This window comes from Tamandua tetradactyla, chromosome 10 (genome assembly GCF_023851605.1).
Source record: "Tamandua tetradactyla isolate mTamTet1 chromosome 10, mTamTet1.pri, whole genome shotgun sequence".
NCBI lineage: Eukaryota > Metazoa > Chordata > Mammalia > Pilosa > Myrmecophagidae > Tamandua > Tamandua tetradactyla.
The window spans coordinates 17,667,014-17,675,165 of record NC_135336.1 but is presented as its reverse complement, the minus strand read 5'-3'; positions in this window follow the sequence as shown (position 1 = coordinate 17,675,165).

Sequence of the window (8,152 nt, the reverse complement as noted above, 5' to 3'; positions counted from 1 at the left end):
AGAAAGCAAGTTCCAGTAAAACTGCTGCAGTTGGTCTCTCCTCAACCCACATTACACGCTCCATCTACCACCTCACAGTAGAAACCGAAGTGCCAAATAAGGCCCTGAGTCATGGAGAGAAGATTCAATTACACTCGGAAATCCCACTCATCACAGTGTGGTGAGTACCGAGATTCACAAAGGGCTCTTCAAATGTAGCCAAGAGCAGTGTGGGTGCTGCCCAGGACCCTCCTGCACCAGTCCTTCCAGACCACCTGTCCCGGCCCCGGTCCCACCTGAAGGGGCAACCCCAGCTAATAGGTGCCTTTTACAACCACAACAGGGACCCCAATAACTACTTCAGGCAAAACTGCAGAACCCAAGGAGGGGGTCGCCCAGCTTCACTCCGTGAGCTGGAAGATTCAGATCCCAGGAAGCTGGGCTGTGTGGTGGGGGCTGCGAGGACCCGGGCCACGGGGAGGGGTGAGGGGGTCAGCCACTCCGGAGAACGGAGACAATGCCACTGGCCAAACAATCAAACACACCCTTTGACCTGCAGAAGGTGGTATTGTTCGAGCTCCTTGAAGCACACCTGGGCTGGATCCAGAGCTCAGGCCAGTCCCCTGGCCAGGTAGGTGCCTGCTCCTGGGGTCTGTCATCACAGTCAGGGGATTCCAGGATGTCAGCCCGGGGAGAGGAGGCAGTGGGGGACATCCGAGTGGCTGGAGGAAGCATTTGGAGGAAATGAGTGTGCTCAGTATCTTTACCGCAGTGGAGGTTGCACCGGTTTTGTATGTTAGTTATAGCTGAATAAAGCTGTTAAAAATGACAGAGCAGTATGGTGGCAATTTGTATCACATGAGCATGTTGGTACAAACAGAAAGAAGAAAGACCGGATGGACGTCCCCCAAAATGTTACACCGGATTAGTTCCAGGTTGTGGGATTATAGAGGATTTTCATTTTCCTCTGTTTTTTTTTTCCTGTATTTGCTAAAATTTCTAATCAGAAAAAAAAAATGTTTATTTCAAAATAAGAGTCATCTCTTAAGTCTCTGAGATCTTGCTCAGAACAGTGGAGCTAAGTGAGCCTTGGGCTTAGAATGTCAGCCCTGCAGCAAACTGCCTTGGCCAAGTCCCAGCTCTGCCACTGGTTTACTAAACAGCCGAGAGCAATTTACTTAACCCCAATTATTATGTAGAGATGACTGGTGAAGCCTCCCAAGGTGGTTGAGAGATACAAGATGTCAACATAGGTGTTTCTGAGTTCTCACAGCACAGTGAGAACTGGGTGAAGAATAGCTATTCCCTCCCAGTTTTAGCTGCAAGGTATTAAAAAGAATAGAATTGACTAAGGAAAAGGCAGGTTTAATTTTTAAGAGTTGAGTAACCTCTGAAGCAGAAAGCCAGTTTCTGGAATTAAAGGTTTTTGAGGTGTCTCCTACAGGGTATGAGAAATCTTTTATCTTTCAACCAACTGTAACCACCAACTGTGCCCCCCTCCCTGCCCCTCCTTTGACAAAGGTGCCTTCTCCCCAACTCCCTGCCTGACTCTCTGATGTGAGCTGTCTGAACCCAGGGCTTCAGAGCCGAGCTGGCTTCCTCCAGCAAATGGCTTCCTGGGACACAGACCATACCTTACTCTTCTCTTCTTTGTTCCTTCCCCGTAGGCCCCCTCCCCAAGGCCCAGGCCTTCTCCTCAGGGGTCTAGACGCTATCCATCCTTTCCTGTTTCAGTCCCGTGACCTGCGCCGCTTATCTGCCTTCCTGAGCCTCAGCCTCCTGGTGTGTCCGCAGAGCAGCTGACCCCAGCCCCGCCTGGCCCCCAGGGCTGTGGAAAAGGCCTAATTCGAGAAGGGATGTGAAGGTGCTTGGTGACCTGTGCACAAAGCCTCCCAACAAATTCTCCTCAGTGGGTGCCAGTCCCCTGGGACCCACCCTCTGCCTGGAGGTGGGCTGCAGCCTCCGGGCACTGTCTCCAGCAGGGACCACCCCTCTATGATCTGAAAGTACTACTGGAACCTTCTGCTGGCCTTTTCACAAGCTCCCCTCCCTCCAGGCTCACAGGCTCCAATCTCCTCGAGGCCAAGGGACCTCATTCATCTTTCGCCCCCTTCCCCTTTCCTTTTGTGCCCCCCACCCCTCCACACATACAGAGCTTGCTCACGACATGCTCATTTGCTTGTTAGTTTTTATTTGAACTGGGTTATTACGTCTCTGGCAACCATAGCCGTGAAATACGGTTATTAAACTTTACAGAACTAAGGCAGAGGGACAGGTAAGCAACAGATCATTCCAAAGATGATAAACACACCCCAGGGCTTTTAAAAGGGAGCACGAGGATGAAAGATCTGTGTGGAGGGCCCCCAGCATACTTGCACTCCTGGTGGGGAGGAAAGGGCTGTAGTCAGATTTGTGGGGGTGATGGGGGAGGGTGGATGTTATTTGGAGAGTCTATGACTCTCCTTTTGACTCAAATCCTTCTTCCCTACCTCCAGATAAGGGGGTAGAGGCCTGTTGGAGACCCATTTCAGGCCAGACCCACCCAGTGCATGTGAGTTAAGTTCCTCCTACAAGTTCTAGAACTCTGTGATGGCTGGCTTCTGCCTGTTCTGTATCTGCCTGGTCCTCCTTCTTGCTTCCCCCCTCCTTCATCCCCAGTGGGTCTCACTATCTGCGCTGCCACAGGCGTCAGGCCACAGAGTCTGATGCAACCGTTACTGGTCTCACTCAAGCTCCTGCCTGGCACAGCTCAGCAGTGGAGGAGACACAAATAGGTGTCAGCCCACAGCCCTACAGCCACCTGGCTCTCAGTTCCCAGGGGACACCCTCTCCAGGTCCCACCACCCCACTGAGGGTCAGTCAGTGCCACGGATTAGCTCCTGGACTCCCTTACTGTGTGACTAAGGACAATTTACTGTACCTCTCTGAACCTGTTTCCAACGCTATAACGCAAGATAATGACACTCACTCCCAGAGCATTAAATGAGAAAAGGCAGCATTTCCCAAACTTCAGTCCTTCAATCTCCCATCCAAGTTTTTGTCCTGTCACTAAACCAACTGTCATCTCACTTTATAAGAAGGGGTTTTGCTAAGGAGCACAGAGCACAAGCAGCAGATTAATAATACATGCAGCCCCTCTCCTTTTTAATTGACCTTTTTAACTTTTTTATTGTATAGTATAACATATATACAAAGCAAAGAAATAAAAAACAATAGTTTTCCAAGCACTCTTCAACACGTAGTTACAGGACAGATCCCAGATTTGTCATGGGCTACCATACCATCATCTCGGATTTTCCCTTCTAGCTGCTCCAGGATAGAGGCTAGAAGGCATAAATTATTTGATCCGTTTTCAAAACTTCTGTCTCCAAATCCTTCCATTCTTGGTCAGGCCAGGCCTCTTTGGAGCTAGCTATTTCTCTTCTAATACTCGTGAAATTAGGTACATAACCATTAAAATATAAACGACCTGCCAGGCTGCTGCAGCGTGCTCTGGGTAACAGACGGGCGGCCCCCAGCCACGTCCACCCAACACAGGCGGGCATTGGCTATGGGTGGTGGGGAAGCCTCTGCTCTGGGGGAACTACCCGCTGCCCAGACAGCCAGGCTGAGAGCTCTCCCTGCCAGGATTAGAGGGTGGTTGGGGACCTGGGGGGGCGGCCAATTTGCTGTTCATTATAGCCCAGGCCTCTAGAGCTGGTGAGCTGGCAGGGCCCAAAGGCCTGAGCTTGGAGCAGTCTGTCCTGACCAGGATTTATGGATTCGGGGACTGGAGTTTCACTTCTTCAAAAACAGGTCAGTTGAAATGTGCAATGAGGCCGGCATATAAAAAACTGGTAATTGTGCTTTGTGCCTTCAGCAGAGAAAGTGCTTTCACACTGTGCTTGGTACCACACAGCCATCCTGCGAAGTAGGCAGGGCGACTCCTGGAGTGTCACCCCAGCTCACAGATAAGGAAACTGGGCTTCAGAGGGGCAATGACGGGAATCCCCAAGACAGAATGGGGTGGGAGCCAGCAGGGGGATATTTACTGAGCACCCATTGTGTGCTGCATATTCCCACACATTAGCTCATTTAATCATGGGACAGTCCTGTGAGCTATGTCCTAGCAGCCAGATAAGGTTACGAAATATGCCTGAAACAGGCATATTTCAATTGTTAAAAACTGCAGGCCGCCCCTAACTTCCAACTAGGTTATATATTCCAAAATATAATGAGAACACATTTTCCCAATGAAACGATGTTATCATTATATTTGGGTTCCCGAAGCTAGCCCAAGGAGGCCCAATTAACCTGTTATACCCCTGAATTCTTGAATATGTGCAATGAACATTAGGGAAAAAAACACTGTTGTCATGACAGTGGTCAAGATAGCTAAAGCAATGGCATTTGATAAGCAGTTAATGTATCTTGAATGCCTGCCTTAAAATCTAAGGCCAGATGGAAGAATGTATATAATTTCTCCTGCCCTTCTGTTTTAGAATTTAAATGCAAGAAGAAAAGAATAGTGGTGTGAGGGGGAGGTAACACCCTGGAGAGCAGGCCGGGGGTGGAGGAGACAGAATTAGCTAGAGATACCGAAGCTTTGATAGAAGCAGGACCCCGGAAGCCAGTTAGACTTGACAGGAATGGCAGTCAGTGTGGTCAGGGACTTAAATTCTATTCCATGCCAGAGGCAGGGGTCACATAAGGTACTGGCCCTGCCACCTGCTGAGGGGTCAGGGCAATTCCAAGGCCTGAGAAGGAAAGGAGAAGTGATTCTGCCAGACAGGATTTTCTAGAGAAGAGAAATGTGTTTCCGGTGGGTCGAATTGGAAACGCATTTACACCCTGCAGCCACATGCAAAATTCTGGTGGCGGGAGCAGGAGGTGGGTCTGGCCTGGCTGTCATTGGCGGATGAGTAGGGCTGTGGCTGCTTCCAGCTCTGTTGCAGAGACAGCTGGTTCCAACTGTGGAGGCACCACTTGCCAACTGTGGGACTGGACAAGGTACTTCACCCCTCTGGGCCTCAGCTTCCTCCTCCGTGAGATAGAGGTGATGGGGCACTTACCCAGGGGTACGGTTGAGAATGCACTAATGGGCAGACAATAATTCAAACGCAGCGCCTGGCGCAAGGAGGCGAGGGGCGGGGCCTCCTATCTGTCACTCTCCCGCCAGGTTGGTTCTCTCACTTTCCCTGCTTGGGGCTCCAGGGCAATCCCAGGCTGTGGAGGCAGCGAGCTGTAGCCACAGCCCACTTTGTTCCTGGCCTTAAGGATGCAGCTGAAGGGTGGAGGAGGCCTTTCATGACTCAGAGGTGTGATTCTAATTTGAGATCAGGGCCGGACAGCTGCTGGGGCTGCAGGTGGCCACTCCCTCCCGGTGCTGGAGACTGCCAGGCCAGGATCTGTGGTTGCACCGAGGGCCTGATGGGTAAAGGGACTGCCAAGGGCCTGCAGCAGGGTGGGCACAGCTCCCCCGGGCCCAGTGGAGCAGCCCCGGCCATGCCAGCGAAGCTGCCCAGAGACCTCCAGTCCCGAATGCTCTCCTATCACATCAGAGCTGGGAAGGGCCAGGGTGAGGCCACGGACCCAGAGAGGGAAAAGGCTGAGCCTGGGAATCCAGTGTCCTAGTTAGAGAACACTTGCTCTATCACCACGTTTGGTGAACTGGCTTCCAGTCTTTTGAAAATAAACATATGTAAAATTAATACTTGGTTCACTATGCATGAATATATTCCTTCTAAAGATTACTTAAATTAATGGATACATTGAAGTTATTCTGCATTTGTTGGATGAATGACTTCTTATTCCCACTATCGCAGTTCAGGCCTCAGGGTTTTTATCAGTTACTCCCTGGATGACAGCAAAAGGTTCTTTTTTTTTTAATATTTTTATTGGTAAATTTTCACACGCATATAGTCCATACGTGGTATACAATCAGTATGTCACAATATCATCACATAGTTGTGTATTCATCACCATGATCATTTTTGAGAACATTTGGATCACCCCAGAATATGAAATAAAAAGATAAAAGAAAAACCTCATACATATGATGCCCCTTACCTCTCCCTCTCATGGACCACTAGTATTACCACCTGCCATATATCACCTGCAGTAGGTTCTTGAGCGGTTCCGCCTTGCTTTGATGCCCCTCACAGCACTCCCCTCCCCATCCTCACCTAGTCCTACCACAGCCAATGTGGCGGGGGACCAAGAGGACAAGGGGGGCACACAAGGCTGCTCAGAGGGTTCCTCTAGTTCCTGCTCCCCTCTTGGTTAAGGCTAGCTCTGGGACCCCCGTTGGACTTTTCTGAGCACCAGGCTGACTTCCCAGACACTCCCCTCTCCCCAGTGCCCTGGATCCAGCCCTGGTGCCCTGCTCAGCTGCTCCCTCACACTCTTGACATATCGCAAGCAAGGGCTCCCATAGTCAGTGGCTGTTTTCACCTCTGCCTTTTCCCTCTTTCCCCACCAGCGCTGGGTCTTGGAATGCCCCTGAGCTGCTGGTGGTACCTCCGAGAGAAGGATTCAGTCACAGAAAACATAGGCTGGAGCCTGGGGGACAGGCAGGGCCTGAGAGCTTGGAGATGGGCTTGGCAGGGCCGAGCACTGCCCAAGGCAAGGGAACGAGTGAGGTCCCGGAGAGGTGGGCGCTCCCCTAAGCGCGGGACCTGGAAGACTTCCTCGGTAGGAGCTGAGACCAGATCACAGAGGGTGGGAGGGGCAGGAGGAAAGTCTGGAGTGTGTCTAATCCCTGATCAAGGGTAAAGTTTTTTGCACCCAGCTCTTTCTGACCCTTCAGAGGGACCTGGGCTGCTGGCCCAGCTTGGCCAGGAGGCTCTGGCTGTCTCAGGCCTGTTTCAGACCAGAGTAAAGGAGGTTTGTTCCCGCAGGAGAGAGGTGTAGTGGATAGTGCCAGGGCAGCTGAGCATCAAGGAAAAGCCGCCCCTGCTTCATGAGGCTGGTGGGCTGAACCTCCCCTGGAACCACGTTTGAGGCTGGGACGGCGAGGAGAGGCCCTGCATCCAGATCTGGTGCTGAGGAAACCCAGTGAGGCTGGATGGGGTCAGGAGAGCAGAGCTTGGAAGGGTGTGGACCTGCAGCAAGCCCCGGGGACAAATGCCCAAGACCCCACTGGGCAGCAACAGGGTGTGGCGGAAACCAAATAAATTGCTCCTTTAAAGCCACCTGAAACGCAGGTTTCAGGAATGTCTGATTTTGGCTTCTCTTTCCTGTAGCAGGATGTTTAAAGAAAACAAATCTTTACAAGGTTCAACTCCAAAGCAAAGAGCCCTCTGTGTGCCTGCCTGTGGTCTCTCCTGCGGGAACAAACCTCCTTTACTCTGGTCTGAAACAGGCCTGAGACAGCCAGAGCCTCCTGGCCAAGCTGGGCCAGCAGCCCAGGTCCCTCTGAGGGGTCAGAAAGAGCTGGGTGCAACCAGACCTTGAGGCTACAGAGGCCTCTGCTCCGGGGCACCCCAATGCTGGGGCTGTAGGGGCTGACAGACTGTGCTGCCAGCTAGGAGCAGAGGGGGCTCAATCCCTGCCCCCAGCCCAAGTCCAGCCAGCTCTTTCTCCAAGGGATAGACAGTTGGTGGGAAAGGCAGGAGCTGAGGCCACCGGAAAGTGATCCACGCTTAGGTTTAAAATGAGGTGACCCACCCTCAGCCCTGGCCATTTCCAAGTGGAAAACATTTAAATCCAGAGCATGGAAAATGGTCAGGGCCCAAGGAGGGGAAACAGAGATAAAAGAGAAGGGGAGTCACTTCTACCAGGTTCCCACGGCTCCCTTTGCAACAACCTCCACAGCCCCGGGTGCCCACAAGTGACAGTTCACAAAGCATCTTCCCATCAGGCACTGTCTGATCCTACCTGTGAGTGCAAGAAAGTGGGCCAGCATGGGTTTTAGTTCCCATTTTGCAGCTGGGAATAATGCAAACAGTGGCTCTGAGAGCTTAAGGGGCTGGCTCAGGGTTGCACAGCCAGGGAGCCGCAGCACCTGCTTTCCGTCCCAGGTCCCCTCTCGCCCAGTCTGGGCTCTCTCCCCGCATCTCGCTGCCCCTGCCAGGGAAAGGGCAGACAGGAGGGGGTCTTTCAAGTTCTGTCAGTGGTTGAAGGACAGATATCCGGGCACTACTGGGCTGTGGAAGAGTGACTAACCTTTTGGGGTGGCCATACGCCCCCCTCC